Source organism: Tachypleus tridentatus, chromosome 6 (genome assembly GCF_004210375.1).
Source record: "Tachypleus tridentatus isolate NWPU-2018 chromosome 6, ASM421037v1, whole genome shotgun sequence".
Lineage (NCBI taxonomy): Eukaryota > Metazoa > Arthropoda > Merostomata > Xiphosura > Limulidae > Tachypleus > Tachypleus tridentatus.
In genome coordinates, this window is record NC_134830.1 from 10,714,535 (window position 1) to 10,733,299 (window position 18,765).

Sequence of the window (18,765 nt, forward strand, 5' to 3'; positions counted from 1 at the left end):
GATTCCTTTCCCTAATAAAACTGTTAAGGTTATTCCCATCCAAATTATACTTATAATTCATATTAGTATAACCCAGATGCATTATCTTGCAGTTATTTTAATTATAAACCATCTGCCGTATATTTTCCAATTTACTGCATGATCTAAATTCTTTTGTAAGTCAGCAGCATCCAGTTCACAGCTAGCAACACACAAGACCTTAATATCATCTGCACATTTGAGTAATATATTCATCATTTTTTTCATCTGTGTCATTGATGTAAATTAAAAAGATCAAATGTCCTAAGACTGAATTTTGAAGTACCTCATTTGTGGCATTAATCGAGTTTGACTGAATTCCGTTTATAACACACTGCATTTCTCCATTAAGCCACTCTCCTATCCAGTTAGTTAACTTATTCTCCACATTTATAGAGATAAGTTTCTTTACAAGCCAAATCTATACTCTTACCCTCACCTGCATATACAGTAACATTTTCAAAGCATGTCCAAAGATTTGTGACACATGGTTTTGCCTCAGTGAAACCATGTTGACTATCAAAAAAAAAATGTAAATTTTGTTAAATGACTTTACTAAGTATCTTTTATCAGACTTTCCAAAATTTTTCTCATGATTGATTTAAGACTAATTGGCCTATAATTAGTGGGGCAACTTGTGTTACCTCCCTTGAATTTTGGAGTGACAGCTGATTTTCAAGCTGTTGGTACTTGTCCATTATTCAGAGATTTACAAAAAAGTGTCAGGTGACTCACATATACAGTTCTTGATCTATCTTAAAAAACTTGGGGAAATATTATCTGGTCCTGGAGCCTTATATTTTAAACTTCCCAATTTTATTAAAAAATGTGAGAATTTATGCATTTTTATTGTGTAACTTTGTTTTCATCTGTGAATTGCTTAAGATGAGGATTACTGCATAAGTCTTCATCAGTAAAAACTGAAGAAAAAGCAATTTAATAAAATAACTATTTCATGATCATCAGATATAGGCCTCCCTTTATCATCTCTCAGTGGTCTTATCTCTGTCATAACATTTTGTTTTTCTCTAATGTGCTTAAAAATATCCTTACTATTAATTTTTATCATTCATCCTTTTCTCATAGATCTTTTTGGATGTACCAAAATCCTGATTTACTTAACTGGCCTGACATTCTGTAATCTACCAGTTGAATTAAAATTGTTAAATTTATAATCTTTTATTGAATTTTACCTCTTGTACCCTTTGTGAGCCAACCTGTTTTTTTTTTACTTGCAGCTACCCTTTCTGTAAGAAATGTATTTGTGTTAAATATTGAAAAATATTTTCACATTTGCTCAGTATCTTCAAATAACTTAGTTGCCAAGTTCACAATAGATAATGCTTGTTGCATCTCTTCAAAATTTTTTTTTTTTTTTAATTTGGAATCAGTTACCATTATTCCTGATTTTTATATGCAGTAAAACATTGAATTTAATGCAGCAATGATCACTTGCATCTAGACCCAATTTTCACTCTCCAGACCATTTCTGTGTTACAAGTTAACAATAAATCTAAAATAGCATTATCTCTGGTAGGTTTGTTGACCAATTATTGAAGAAATCTATTTTGAACAGTTTCCAAAACCTTTTTTCATCATGGTTCAACTCTGGCATTTCCCAGTCAGTATGCCTGAAATTAAAACCACCCATAATTATGACTTCATTAACAGCTGAAATCTTAATCTCACAGTACAGTTTCTCAGTAATTTCATATGGTTGTCTGTAACAAATTCTTATAGGAGCTTTTTCCCTTGTTATATGCTAACAGAAACCCAAATGGACTGAACCCTCTTGTAGCTATCCTTAATATTCTAAAATTTGGCAGGATGTAATACACATTTTACTTACTAGTGCCACAATGCCTCACTTTACTACTCTGTTCATATTAAATAATCTATAATCATGTATTTTAAAGAAATTTTATCAAAATTATCTAGATTTAGCCATGTTTCAGATATTGCCATTACATATAAAATCTTTTCCTACCAGTGCCCTAAAGTAATCATTTTATTTCTTATTCTTCTAGCATTACAAAAATAATAAACTTATAACGACTGGTAATACTGATTTCTTCTGCTTGACATTCCTCTACATCTAAATTTTGTTTCATTTAGTTTATCTTGGCCTTCACCAGTATCTAGTCCTAGTTTAAAATTTTCCTTTAAGCTGAGTTAATAGCCCTTCCAAACATGTCAGACCTTTTTCTACTTCAGTGAAACCATCCAATTCTACTCTTTACACTGATCTGATCCTACAAGTCCAACCAGCTAATCTGCTCATTTGTAAATATTATTTTCAGCCTATCATTTAGCTCTAGTGATTTACTCAAACTTTTATCTATACTATTAATTCTTGGCAGTATTCCTGACACGATTAACCTGTGGCCTTTATTTTTAAATACTTTTGTTAATTATCCCCTCTGGCTTGTTCTTTCTTGTATTGTTAGCCCCTACATGTAAAACAGAAACTGCCTTGTTGCCAGTCCACTTCACTATATCCTTGCACTATTGACCCCAGAGACTATTCTGTCCACATGCTAGTGACAAGGAACCACCTATAACTATAACATTTTTAAGTTCATAACTCATATCCTACTTTGCTTTCCCTCCCTCTTACAGCTTATTGTCTACATAAGTCAAGGGCTGAAATCTGTTGTTCAGCAGATTAGGGTCTTTACAATTAACTCTGATACAACCCTTTTTAACTTACTGAATGTCATTGTTAATCATAGCTGATGTATCTCACCACTTTTAATTCTAATATTACCCTAACTCACTGAATGTCATTGTTAATCATAGCTGATGTATCTCACCACTTTTAATTCTAATATTACCCTAACTTACTGAATGTCATTGTTAATCATAGCTGATGTGTCTCTCCACTTTTAATTCTAATACTACCCTAACTCACTGAATGTCATTGTTAATCGTAGCTGATGTATCTCACCACTTTTAATTCTAATACTACCCTAACTTACTGAATGTCATTGTTAATCATAGCTGATGTATCTCACCACTTTTAATTTTAATACTACCCTAACTTACTGAATATCATTGTTAATTGTAGCTGATGTATCTCACCACTTTTAATTCTAATACTACCCTAACTCACTGAATGTCATTGTTAATCCTAGCTGATGTATCTCACCACTTTTAATTTTAATACTACCCTAACTTACTGAATATCATTGTTAATTGTAGCTGATGTATCTCACCACTTTTAATTCTAATACTACCCTAACTTACTGAATGTCATTGTTAATCCTAGCTGATGTATCTCACCACTTTTAATTCTAATACTACCCTAACTTACTGAATATCATTGTTAATTGTAGCTGACGTATCTCACCACTTTTAATTCTAATACTACCCTAACTTACTGAATGTCATTGTTAATCGTAGCTGATGTATCTCACCACTTTTAATTCTAATACTACCCTAACTTACTGAATGTCATTGTTAATCCTAGCTGATGTATCTCACCACTTTTAATTCTAATACTACCCTAACTTACTGAATGTCATTGTTAATCATAGCTGATGTATCTCACCACTTTTAATTCTAATACTACCCTAACTTACTGAATGTCATTGTTAATCATAGCTGATGTATCTCTCCACTTTTAATTCTAATACTACCCTAACTTACTGAATATCATTGTTAATCATAGCTGATATATCTCTCCACTTTTAATTCTAATACTACCCTAACTTACTGAATGTCATTGTTAATCATAGCTGATGTATCTCTCCACTTTTAATTCTAATACTACCCTAACTTACTGAATGTCATTGTTAATCATAGCTGATTTATCTCTCCACTTTTAATTCTAATACTACCCTAACTTTCTGAATGTCATTGTTAATCATAGCTGATGTATCTCACCACTTTTAATTCTAATACTACCCTAACTTACTGAATGTCATTGTTAATCATAGCTGATGTATCTCTCCACTTTTAATTCTAATACTACCCTAACTTACTGAATGTCATTGTTAATTGTAGCTGATGTATCTCTCCACTTTTAATTCTAATACTACCCTAACTTTCTGAATGTCATTGTTAATCATAGCTGATGTATCTCTCCACTTTTAATTCTAATACTACCCTAACTTACTGAATGTCATTGTTAATCATAGCTGATGTATCTCACCACTTTTAATTTTAATACTACCCTAACTTACTGAATGTCATTGTTAATCATAGCTGATGTATCTCACCACTTTTAATTCTAATACTACCCTAACTTACTGAATGTCATTGTTAATCATAGCTGATGTATCTCACCACTTTTAATTTTAATACTACCCTAACTTACTGAATGTCATTGTTAATCATAGCTGATGTATCTCACCACTTTTAATTCTAATACTACCCTAACTTACTGAATATCATTGTTAATCATAGCTGATGTATCTCACCACTTTTAATTCTAATACTACCCTAACTTACTGAATGTCATTGTTAATCGCAGCTGATGTATCTCACCACTTTTAATTCTAATACTACCCTAACTTACTGAATGTCATTGTTAATCATAGCTGATGGGAAATGACAGCAGGAGATACACAGTTTATACTTCTATTTAAATAGGATAGCCTCTATCATTTCTTCCAACCTACAAATTAAACATACAATCTTAGCTTCTGTAAAGGTGTGTAGTGGTCCAGAATTCCTAAAGAAAACTCATTCATTGCATCTAACAAGCTGGGAATGCTTAGACCCCAAACTAGTCTTAACCATTGTATTATTTTTAAAATTAGAATAAACACTTAGTACTATGATTAAATACCAGTAGGCTGTTGTTAACACTGTTAAGCCTAAATATGACAATTAACTAGTTTTAAGACTATTTGTTAAATATAACAAAGTATTTAGTTTATCTTACAATCTCACTGTAAGTTCAATTATAACTAAGCCTAAAGAACAGTAACTAGTTTTTTTCTAAAATGATATTATGTGCATGTGTGTGTGTTTTGAACCTTATAAGACTAAGGAATAAACTTTAAAAGCAAAAGTTTAGAAGGTTTTATTTTGTGTGTGTGTGTGAAAACTTTATTTTAGGCTGAATTACAAGAAAGCTGAGTGTAGATTTAAAGTATTTGGTCATTATTAAAAATTATTTGTAGTGTTAATTTCAGTATTAAATAATAATGTAAATCTATTTTCAATGGTTGTTAGATATTCTCATCCTTATGAAGTGGAACTTGATCATTTTCAACCAAATCCAGAACAACTTGAAGAAGAAATACCTCAGGTTTGTTACACTTAAAGAATTTGGTTGTCATGAACTTTACTGAAATTATCAGTGAATTTAAATTTCTCTTTTAAATGCTAAAAGGATCTTTTACACAATATGCTTTACTGTAGTCATAAAATATTTTTAATTGCATACATCTTAATTAGGTTAGTTGTTTAAATGAAAATATTATATTGAGTGAGTCATGAATACTTAAAATGACCTCCCCACATTACAAAAAGTAAAGAATTGTGGCTTATGTTGAACATGTAACTTTCCATAAATATTTGAAAAATATCGTATAAATACCACATTGATAGCAATATGTTCCAAGATTTTCTTAGTACAGAGAAAATGACTCTACCTGATTTGAAACGAGTCTTTGTAGAGTACAGAATTAATGCTTGTGGAGATTTTTGTACACCTAAAGAGTTTAGTTTGTTGCACATTTAATTTCAGTATTCAGTGTAAGGCTTGGTTTTATAAAACTTAATGAATAAAACTGTAATGGAAATTGTAAGACTTACTGGGAAATAACGACAATGTGGGGAAAGGTTCTCCCCTGAAAACTTATAAAAGATTTCTGTCCAATTTCATTGCAAGAGTTTCAGTAATGTGCTAGTGATCACAATACTGTTGTAATGTGTGCCATTAGATGTCTACTATGTGTAGTCCTAATGGAATGAAGCATCAGTTAATCATATCATAATGTGACTGGCATTAACATTTTTGCTCATGACCAAGAACACTAAAATGCTGTACTTAAGGGGGTCAAATTTCCACCATCCTTAGGACACATAACTGGCCTCTTCAAGACTAAGAAAGCAGCTTATATTTATTGCAGCTGATCAGGAATTCACTAAGGAGAGTGATGCACGTGACTAAACAACATTACAGCGGGGTAAATTACATATAATTAAAGTTCTGTTTTGTATGTATATCATGTAATGGTTATGTGCAATACATACTGATATTCATATAACCCATTTTGTTTTACAGGCTGTTGTAATGAAATATGATGTTACTGCACCCATGATTCAATTTGAGAGGCTAATATATATATACATACATATATATATATTATTGTTGAGATTTAGAAATGTGTCAAAAGTAAATAACACAAAAAAATAAAGAGTGCATAACATTTATAATTTGTACAAATTAGCAGCTATGATGTTAAATTGTTACACAGTAAGATTACAAATATCATAAAACTACCTTATGTTTTCAACTACTTATGCAAATTTTTAATTAATCATGGCTGGTCAATTTGGGCCTTTATTGAAACTCGTTTAATGTTTTAGGATATTTACTGTAAATTGTAAACAGACATTTTATAATATGATAATTGTAAATAAATCATTTATTGATTACACTTTTGTTTTTTTACATTTCAGTAAAAGAAGTCTTATAATGGTTAATACATTTATTATTTGTTTAAGATTAGACTTGAGTTTTAAGTACCAAATATTTGTCGTAACAGGTCACTAAAAATCTTTTGAAGGCATTAAAAGTTTTAATTTTTAATATTTTTCTACTTCAGTGTTTGTAATGTAAAATGGATTGTTAATTTACTGTTTTAATCTATGAAATATCATGTTTCTATACTTAACCAAAATCTTCAGTGCAAAATATTGTAAGCAGTATAATTCTGAACCTGCCTTTTTTTAAATACCAGTTTGACATTTTTGTTCTTGTAAACTACCATTGTCATTTCATTTGTAGATGTTATTTACTTTGCTTTTCCTGGTTTCCTGTTTTTCATTTATAGCATACAATAAAATCATTTACTGCCTTGAGTGGCAGATTTAAGGTTATGTGAACCTAGGGGCTAATAATTTGTGTGAGCCCTATATTTCATGTAATTTTACACAGAATAAAATTATCAGTGGGCCCCCATTAAGACTGTGGGCTCTGGGACTGAGCAATCCTTAGTCCCTACCTAAGTACACCACTGACTACTTGCATCTGTGTGCTGATTTTGCATTATTTGAATTTTCGTGTTAGGTACCTAAAGCTATTGAAGAAACTCCGTTTGTATATGTTGACAATGTTTTGGCTCTCAAGGAACTTTGCAGAGAACTGAAACAACAAAAAGAACTTGCAGTGGATTTAGAGGTGAGAATAAACTGCTTATGCAGAGATGGACAAACTGATAAAATGTTCAGAATAGCAAAGTTTTTTGTTGTCAGTATATTTACTGAAAAACTACTTTTGTATCCATAAATATCCTTTTTCTCAAAAGCTTGAAGCTCTGGCTTGGACTACATTGGCTACCACTTTTTATATAAAGTGTTTCTTTAAATTTTTATCAGAATTTTATTTTACTTTTATAATTTAATTGTGGATCTGGTAGTATCAAAGAAAATATATCAAGTTTGAAAAGTGTAAGATCAAAATAACCTGCTCTTTATCAGAAGCTCACTTTTGACCATGAGTTTTGCATGCTTGCATATTTTAATAAGTTGTTTTCAGTGATAAAGAGTATTCTTTCCTGATTTATGAAATTAGAAGGATGTTGCAGGACTAATCTCTTAGTGTTTTATTTTGTTTTGGAAATCCTAGAAAATTGTTGAAGTTCTGCTGTTTGAAAAATTGTTTTAAAGTACAAAATAAAAGGTTTATTGTTGATCCATTCATCCCGTAAGTAGTATACTGAACTATGTGAAACGTAACGTCCTCTTTCGAGACAAACTTTGAGCTGATAAGTTCAATTTTTAGTTACTTTAAGATTTCATTATTTTTAGATTCAAATACAGATTGTTATTAAATGTGATAAACTACCATGGAATTCTGTGGTATCAATGAAGTAATTTATGGTTTTTTGATTAGTTAAATGTATATATAAAACCTAAAAAAATTTGTTTCACATGCAACCCGTGCACATTTTTTAAAGCTTAGCAAGCTAAGACAAGTAGCAATAAGTACAAAGGTCATAACTAGAATAGATAGTTGTATGCATAGTTTCTGTAGTTACCGTTCTCTGTCTTAAGAAAAATATATATACACAATTTATAGTAATTGAAATAAACACATCCAAGATAGGTCACTTTGTAAAAACTGAAGGTCAATTTTATGTTTTTGGATACAGTAATGTGAGTGCACATGCACCACATCATTGTAACTTCTGTAATATTAGCCAGGCACAGTTGAAAGGTCAATATAATAAGATTAATAAATATATATAAATATAATATTTAAGTTATTTAGTCAGAACATTTATATTTCAGTTTTATAATTTGTGATTATTCTAGAATGGAAAAGGTATAATTTATATTAATTTCCAAATGTTATATAGTGGTTACAAGATCGGTCAAATTGACTGAACCCATACAGAGATTTTTTATTGAAAATTTTCTGATGCACAGAAGTATTTTGAATTTTAAAATGAAAATCACTTTGCATGTTAGATAGGCAACATGCAAAAAATATAAAATACTTGATAAAAGCAGCATTTAACAAACCCAAAGACTTAATAAAAAATCATTTATTTTGCATATGAAAGACTTTGAATGTTTACTGATAATCTGCCAAATTTTATAAACACATGCTTACCAATTTTAAAGTAATAGAATTAAAATTTTAACAAGCACAAAATGATTGAGGTTGGTTCCAGGGACTGACCCCATGCTGAAGGAGTTAAAGGATACATAGAGCTCTAAATGAATTTTTAGTTTCATGTAACCTTGTTTTTATATATTTTACAGCATCATTCTTATCGCTCCTTCCAAGGGTTCACTTGTCTGATGCAGCTGTCTACCAGAGAAAAAGACTATATAATTGATGCTATTGAACTGCGTAGTGAACTTTTCCACTTAAATGAAGTATTTACAGATCCTAAAATTATCAAGGTGACTAAAATATTGTCGTAATATATGATGTATATGGTGGTTATAATATTTTTACATCAAAATTTGTGTTTGCTATTGTATAATTATTCTGTTTTTGTGTAAATTATTACCCTTTTTTATATTTTTATAAAAGGTAATTAATCTTTAAAATGTTTTGTGTAGAATTTTGAGAGAGAATACTTTAATTGTGAATTATTACAGATATTAAAACTGTTATAGTGATTAAAATGTTACAAGGCTAGAATATGCACAATTTTGTTAATGTTTATTTTAACATGAGAAGTTGTTTTTAATTATGATAAAGACGTTTGTTATTGCTATTTCATCACTTATGTGATGCACCTGTTGACAGGAGAGAATGACTGTAATTGATGCTGTAGAAATTCTTTTAGTAATTTGGTAAATATTTTAAATTGTAAATGATTTCTAGAGATTACCTGAGGTAAGTTAACAGATTTATATTTTTCAGGTTCAAAATGTGTAAAAGTTTCACTCACTCCTTAACTCTTAGCTTAAATCCTTTCTTAATACTGTGATGTTTATATTGAACTTACTAAAGCTTGCATTTATTAATAAGGAGTAATGTTTGTTTGTAGGTACTTCATGGTGCAGATATGGACATCTTGTGGTTACAACGTGACTTTGGACTATATGTAGTTAATATGTTTGATACTGGACAAGCTGCAAGAGTGCTAAATATGGCTTGTTTCTCATTAGCCTACTTGCTGAAACATTATTGTCAGTTGGATGTTAACAAACAATTTCAGTTAGCAGACTGGAGAATCAGGTAAGTTAACTTTCAGTTTGCAAAAGTAAGCTCATTCTTTGATAGATTGTTTAGGCAAAGCATTCATGATGAAACTTTGTGGAATGGACTGCAACTGCCTATTGTGGAGACACAAGTGTAGACAATGACTTGAAGATGAAAGATGGAAGACTGTTGAAATGTTGTTCTCTACACTTGTGTCTCCACAACAGGCAGTTGCTGTCCATTCTACAAAGTTTCATCAGTAAGCTCATTGTTTATAGCATCCTTCATTACCCCTAAGCATTATAATTTTATGCAGAGGTATTCATTAAATAAATAATATTATTATCCATTTGATTTCTTGGTTTAGATATTTTTATTAAAACGTTAAAAACAATGTAGAACAAAATACAACAGACTATTGGAAATTTGTTACTTCGAAAATTTGTAATGTGACTGGAAAAATTCTTAAGTGTATAAAAAATTGATGAACTATTAAAATAGTTTGAAATATGAGAATAATTATATTTGAGCTTAAGAAGAATATTATTCATTACTTTTACTTCTGTCACAAAGAATGTTTGCATGATAAAAAGAATGATTGGATGATTATTACACAGGCCTCTCCCAGATGACATGATCCAATATGCTAGAGAAGATACACATTATTTACTCTATATTTATGACCATATGAAAAGAGATCTGATTAGTAAGGGGAATGATCAGAAAAATCTACTAATATCAGTGTTTCAAAGAAGCAAAACTGTCTGTTTGAAGGTAAGTGGCTATTCAAGGTGTACTTGTAGTTTTTGTTATGATAGTATAAAATATTTTAAGTGTGTTATATTGACCTCAGTATAAAAAGATGAATTAACTTTTTTGAATTAGGAATTACAGGAAATGAAACCTTTAGATAAGGAAATAAATTGCTTGAAATAATCATTTAATCCTTTCCATATGGATTCAGCCAGGGTAGCCACCCTAGCTTCAACAAATAATAATCACAATTTACAAGCAGTAACTTTTAATGTGTTTTGTCTGTCTTCACAAATCTGGCAAGCTTTCAGTAAACATTACAGATATTTTGTATACAAGAAAATAAAATATTTTAATTAAGTATTTTTACTAGAGATTTATCCATGAATATACAGATAAATTGGAGTGTTTACTGCTTCAAGTGCAAAGCAGTTTTAATCTCAATAATGCTGCATTGTGAGATTCTGTTGAATTGACTCTCATTTTGCAGCTCTGATTGGAGGAATATGATATCATTGAATTATCCGCCTATTGTCTTGTTGGTCTCTGGTACTGCACATTTGGGCTTGGATAGTTGATGCATTCCATCAGAACAGAATGAGATTACAACTATTAACCTTCCCTCCTATTCATATATTACCTATGCTACTAAATATTATTTGTTCCAACCCAGTGTTGGGTCCTGTTGATAGCACCAGATTGGCAGCTACACCTTGCTTTCTGCTTTTGCAGTATCTTCAGAAGTATCCACCTTTTCCATTTCATAGGTCGTCTCTGGTGAGGCATCCATTTCTGTGATCTGAAACAGTAAACTAGGCTGTCCAGAAGCTCAGACTTCGGAAGTAGAGGTTATACACTTTCACACAGCATTGAGGTTACCATTTATCTCAGTTTTTGTTTTATCTGGATATGAAATGAAATTACACACATCAGGAATGGTGTATTGTAAAGGGGTCGAACCCACTTCAATTCAAAGTGCCAACGGTAATCTTTTTGTGACCTGGCTCTTTCACAACCACTTTGTTTAAGGAAGCCATATTGACTACTGTTCAGTTTTCATGACTAAATATACCTCGAGTCTCTACTCCATGGATTCCTCAGGTCACTTTGGGTTTTTGGTCTCAAATGACTGTTCCAGTTATCTAACAAGTATATTAAGGTTACATTACAAATTCTTTCTCGGCACCTGTTTGTGAACTGTTTATCATATGCAGTATATCCCCTTTATGTGAAAGTTTATTTTTCCTAGCTACTAATACACAGGCATCACTTATTGGAGTTACTTGAGCTATCTGTCTACAGAACAGTTCTTTTTTACCCAAGAAATTGTCAAATAGGGAAGGTGATAAATCCTTCTCACTGATATATCAGATTTTCATAATTCAGTGAGAGTCTTGAATGTTTTGTCGTCTGCACTAATGTCTTTAGAGATGCTAGACAACATTTTATTCTGGGCTCTTTCAAATTAAATTCTGTATGAAGAGTATACCTGTTCTGAATGTTTCACCACCAGGGCACCAATCTTCTATTGGCCCATCCAATATCTGTACATGTTTTCTGTATGGATAATGCCCTAACCAGCCCCTGCACGTTATCAGTATGGATTCTAGCCATGTGTGAGAAGGAAGTTTGTATGTTTTGAAAGTTAACATTTTTTCAGATCAGTAATTTATTTTTAGTAACACTTACCCCTCTATCACTCTTCCACCCCCACTAAGAGCCAGTGTTTGAGCCTGGGATTGATTCAGTCTCTAAAAAGTGATAACGTTTTCTGATTGAGGTGCTTATTTACAGTACCAGGATAGAATGGAGAGTGTCACAATGTAAATAATGCCAAAATCAATTAAGGGAGGTTTAAAAGACTGGAGCAAGCAAAGAAAAAGCAATGTTTAGATGGACAAACAGTCAAGTAATAGCTGTAAGTGTGAGAGTTTGAAAAACTATACTACAAACAAGTGGTAAATGACAAATAGGAGATAAGTATTATTGGAAATACATTTTTAATGTAAGAAAATGTTAACTTCCCTTTTCTATAACTTTGTGTTATGTCTAGCAAACACAAATCTAGTCATAAATGCAGTATTCTGATTTCTCCAGAATGTAGTGTTAGTTTGGTTTTCTTTGTAACAAAACGATCAGCAGGATAAATCTTGAAATGATACTAAATTTGAGTTATCTGACTAAACTTTAAGAAATAAACAGATAATACAAAATGAAAACTTATTTATCCACAAAGATAAAACAATGTGTGTACTTATTGTACACTAAAATATCATTTTTCATTGAATTCATAAATTACTTAATTGGTTTGATTTCTTTATGTCTTCAAATTAACCAGCTTAATTAACATCTGTTATGATACACATTAAATGTAACAGCTCTTATTTAAAAATTAATGATTTACCTAAAGCAGTAACATTATCTGTATGACTGGTTTTACTCATTAACTTTGAGAAGAAATGCAGCTAGAATGAAATGAATTCCTGAATTTTTTTAAAAATATGTAAATTTAGAAAAAAAAAGGGAGGAAATGCATGGTATAATGGCATAACACAAAGCAGCCTATGCAGTTATTGTTTCATTTCTGTTTTGTGTGACGTACTGTTGAAGCCTCCCATCAGTATTTCAAGTTTTTATTACTTATATTTTATTGTGAACCTGTTTAATAAGTGAATTTTTATTTTTCTGTTTTCTGTAATGGTTAGAAATACCAGAAACCTCCTTTCCAAGATGACAGCTATTTAGACCTCTTAAAAAACACAAGAAATCCTTCAACAATTGTCAGCTGTGGGCACTAAAACAACTGTATGAATGGCGAGATAAGATATCCAGAACAGAAGATGAAAGCACTGGGTTTGTATTTAAATGAACTTGCTTTAATGTATTTATTCTTAGACATTCTTAAACATTATTATTGACTTTAAGATTGAAATCTAATTTTATAAGTGTTATGATCTGTATTTAACTACATTTAGCCAACAGTAATGTAGACTTTTGAAGCTAATATTTTGTCCATAGTAATGTGTTTAAAGTGTGTTAGGAAACAATTAATGTAAATGTAATTAGACTATCTTCATCAGATTAATTCTGTATGAAAAAAAACTAGTAAATGTTTCTATGAACATTTACTATATAACAAGGAATTTATTGTGGCATGTTTCAAATATGTTTGTTTTGTAGGCCTAAAAGTAAATTCATTGAAAAAAAATATGGAGGTATATTCTGTCGAGTCAAACACCCCAAGTTTGCATAAACCATTTGTATATTTATTTCTCATTATGATAGTTTACCTGAAAGTGACATTGACATATTTGCTTTGACTGATAGTTGAAACTAATGTCTGAAACTACTGTTACAAATATTTCTTCTGTTTGTGTGGAAGGAAAAGTATCAGCATTTTGGAGATAACCGGAACCAAAATATTTTGTCTCATTTCATTATTAGTGTGAACGTCCTGAATATCCAATTACTTAAGTTGTGTTATTAAAGTGTAAGACAAAAATACAGGCAGATATTTTTCATTAATTTTCAGTTTCAATAAGGAGATACATGCAATATTGAAGTTAATAAAATTATGAATGGAAGTTTCGTCTTGATGTTGTGTTCTCTGAAATCTTATAAAAATTTAGTTATTTAAGTTTGTTGGTAAGCTGTAAAGTCTTACATTCAGTAATCCTTATCTGAATAGATGGTTTACTGGTTTTTGCATGCTTGCTTTATTTTGAATGCTGTAAACAAAATCTGTTCCACATAAGGAGTTCTAGATGAGGTAATAAGTATCTATGTTGAATTTAAGTATGGGACTAATGAATCAAGTAATAATAAAAATATATAAAATCATGATGATCACTTAATTTTCAAGAGCATAGCCCTTGTTTCTTGGCCCAGCATGGGCCAGGTGGATAAGGCACTCGACTCATAATCTGAGGGTCACAGGTGAACTATATGTTAGCATTATGATTGTTTAAAAGTTTAAAAAAGTATTATTACTTTTAGATAATAAAATAAATGTATCATTTACAAAGTGAATTTAAAAGAAAATGTTTAATAGTAGTATTGGATATTAACATCTTTCTTAATAGATTCTCCATACTGTGTATTTCTTTTTGTTCAAGAAAAATGATGACAATTATCAAGTGAAAATATATGATACTTACATTAAAGATTACTGTATTACAAAGTTCCATAATTGTTTTTATCAGATATGTTGCTCTTTAAGTTTATATTTTTAATTCAAAATATTTAAATGCACATTACTAAATAATGAATTCACACAAAAAAGACAGTTATTAAATAGTTTTACTCTAATTTTTAAAACATGTTCAATTAATTTTTTCCATGTAAATGTATTTAATTGATTAGAACAAATTTTAATCCAACTTCCATATATTTAGTTGATGTATAAGAAAGACTGTAATATTAGATAAAATATGGGGAAAATGGATACTGTCTCTCTCTCTTTTTTTTATAGTATGACATTTTTGTTCATTTATATTAAAATTCAGGCTTTCCTCTTAATGTAGTACTTTCTGAGAATTTCCTTATTTCAAATGTTTAGTAGACATGAAGGTTTTGAGATTTTTGACTCGACTTTTCAGGAGAGCTGTTTATAAGATTCAACTTCTTAATGTTGAGCTAAGGTTTTAGCAATTCCTATTTTTGGATATAATTTCAACTTTGTGTGTTTTTCATTGTGTTCCTTAATTTAGTTTTAGTTTACTTGCATGCACTAGCCTAGTTGTAGAGAACTTGCTAATGTTTCACAACACACACAGGTGCATGTGCACACATTTTTGTCTAGATACGTTCTGTCATGTTTACAGTCTGCATATGTCATTTTCTGTAGTTTATGTTTTACTTTGCTTTTGCTAAAGGTTACTTGTACAAATAACGTTTTTAATTACATAAAAGCTTATTTTAATATGTAGTTCTAAAATTGTATTTTGTTTTATTTAAGTCAAGGGGTCATTTTCTGTAATCTGTTAACTATTGAAAGAATTGTTGTATTTTATCACTATTATGTTATTTTAATTTTATGAGGTGCTTCTGTGGAGGTTTCTTTTGGCATGTGTTTTAGTTGCATAGAAAGAGATCTCTTACTAAGTTTTAATGGTAATTAAATTTTAATTGTAATGCTAATGTTTAAGTTTTTATCACTTTATAGAGCTTGTTTAATAATATGCTGAGTTTTTGATATGACAAATTACATTTCTTTATTTAAGGGTATTTTTTTGTTTTAAAATATTGTTGTTGAATATATTGTTGTGTGTTTTTTGAAGCAATTATTCTTTGCTTATTAGTTATGTTAAAGGGTATGTTACCACTTACTGTCATTCTTCAAAGGCTTGTTTTGTACTTCATCTAATATTATTATTTACTGTTGTGAGAGAGAGAGAGTATTTTCTAATATTTCTTGTTTCAACTTTTGGGTTTACTTTGAATGTGGAAGTTTACTTATGGGGAGAACAAGCACAAATTAGATTAATAATAAGGAGCTTCTTAAGATTAACTTTATTATTCTCTCTTGCTGGTTGCTTCTGTTTTATTTGTGTTTGTGTTATTTGTAAATAAAGATTATTCTAGAAAATCTTCACTGATTTGACTTTTTGTCCTTAAAACTATTAGAGAACAGATAGATTTTGGAACTTGGGTATCTTTTGAGTATCCAATTAACAGATTCTGATCAATTATTCTGAGAGAAATTTTCTAGCTGGAAACTACAACATGAGTGTGAGGAGGCCATAGTCCTCAATTTTATATGACGTACTTATGGATTATAATGAGAAATATATTATTTTTAACACTCCTATAAAAAGGTTTTTATACACATTATGTTGATAAATATTTAGTTTAATACCAAAAAGGAATAGTAATTATAGTACTTTTTATAATCAAAAGCTAATATACAGTTTATGTATGAAGTTGAGAAGTAAAATTACCTCTTTAGGTGAAAACATAATCCACAGTTAAGATCAGGTAAGAAGTTTACAGAAAAAAGTAAAAATGTTTGTTTTTGCATTTAAAACTAAGTCTGTTCCTTACAGAGAAGTGTGTATAAAACCAGAATCTATAGAATACTTAGACTGCTGAAATAATGAGGTAATTCAAAATATTTAAAAATCATTTAAAATCAGTTGGCATTAACAGAGGTTTTAAATTACATATTATTAATTATTATTTTAGAATTGAAGTAAATTCAATTACAAACCAAAATTGATTGATTCTAGATATACAAGTTTTGCTATTACTTATTATTCTAATATTTCTGATGAAGTAACAAATGTTTTGATTAATGCTGAAAACAGTTTCTGAGTGCCTTTTAAACAATGTAATTGAGTTGAGATCATTTTAATGAAGGAACCAACTTGAAGAAACATGGTTTTATGAAATTTTGTGTTCATGTAAAAAATCACTTGTTTGACAAACTAAACATTCTTTGACTGTATGTGAAATGGAACTCCAAACATGCTTGGTTATCAGGAATATATTAAATCAGCTGTTGCTCAACGTATATTAAAACATATGTTCTGTGGGATCAAGGAGAAATGATAAAAAACAATATTTATTGACAAAGAAATATTAGGTAGTTAGATGTAATGACAGTTTGTTAAATAATAACTAAATATGTGAGTTACATCTAATATACTCTCTTTTCGTTTTTAATAAAAAAAATGAGAGGTCTCAAATTAGTGACAATGTGTTATAAAAATTAATAGATACAATACTTTAAGATTTGATAGCAGTTTTGGTGAACATTTGGATTAATATAAGCATGCCCACTGTTCTTTTTATATTTACAGTTTTAAAAATCAATGTTTCCTTATGTATTGTTTTCCTGTTAGAATGCTCATGTACGCTAAAATTTTGTAAAAGCTTTTTCAACATACCTACTTTTCTATTTTATGAAAAAGTCGTTTTTTCATTGAATAATGTGTTTAATTTTCTATGTAATTAAAAAAAAATTCATTTTATCTGTGTATATTTATAAGTTTGTTCTTTGTGTAGACCTGTTACAAATTACACTAAACACGAGACTGATGAATGAGTGCAAGCTATATTACAAAACAAAATTCTTGTACAGTACTTATCTCTTCTCACAAGATTAGCTATTCTTGTTCATTTTTGCTCTCTGGTTGAAAACTTTTTCTTTACACGTGCCACAAGCCTTCTGCTCCTCTTGTTGGAATTGCAAGATGCCAACATATCTTTTATGTAAATCATCCTGCATCACCTCTTCACCGATCAGAGCTTGTGACTTTCTCTACATTCTTCATCTACCTAACCGTCACTTTTCGTTTATCAGTATTTGAGTTTGATGATGCTCTTTTGTTTGTTTATTGCTGTGTGTTCAACTTTGTTTTCCTCACAAGGGGTTTAATTTTTGCCTTGATTTATTAAATCAAATATTTATATTTGTATTTATCGCTTTATTTCTGCACTTGACTTTTGTGAAATTTTTTGTGTAGTGAAGTTTGAAGTTCACCTTCATACTGGGGTTACACCTGCAACTTGCATTTTTCTAGGGCCTCAGGTGCACTTGACCTGACAATGACTCTATGTGCCATTATACATTAGAAGATTGAACATTAGATGTGGTCAACCTTTATTCCCAAATATTGCCAAGGCTCTTATGAAAACTTTGCTGGTTGACAAGAAGTTTGATCATCTTTCTCCACCTCCAGAGTTTGTCAGTCATTACAGTTCCCAACCTGAGAAGTTTCCTAGGCCTAATTTAATTCAGTCCTTCTGGATTTTGTATCTCAGGTTTGTGATTTTTTTATTCCTGTCACCTATTTCTTATTTATCTCATCCTTCAACTTCTATGTCTGCATGTCTTTTATCCAATCCTTGGTGAAACAGTCTGGTTTCACACATCAAGTTACTTATCATCTGGTTCCACCTTCCATGGAGGTGTATCAGTGTGAATGGAAAATATTCTACAGTTAGTCCATGATGTTTCTTGCTGACAAGCCTACCATGGGTTGTGTGGCAGAAATTTTCTTCTGGGTTTTTAGACTCATTGCTGCAACCTTTGTCGCATACCTTTCATTTTTCTGATAAGTTTTCTACTTCACTTTGTTCTAACCATGCTTGTGCACTCCTTCCAGATATATCACCTTACCAAGCACCTTACCCTCCTGGAATGGAACATT

General features: G+C 30.4%; 1 pseudogene across 1 annotated transcript in view; it reads left to right on the top strand.

The window, feature by feature from the left end:
- The window catches only part of LOC143251926 (exosome complex component 10-like), a 69,427-nt pseudogene that overhangs the window by 17,332 nt on the left and 33,330 nt on the right, over nt 1-18,765 (top strand). Inside the window, exons 6-11 of the transcript XR_013028712.1 lie at nt 5,200-5,275; nt 7,265-7,375; nt 8,965-9,108; nt 9,705-9,895; nt 10,477-10,633; nt 13,318-13,465. The product of XR_013028712.1 is annotated as an exosome complex component 10-like (transcript). The remainder of the gene's footprint in view (nt 1-5,199; nt 5,276-7,264; nt 7,376-8,964; nt 9,109-9,704; nt 9,896-10,476; nt 10,634-13,317; nt 13,466-18,765) is intronic.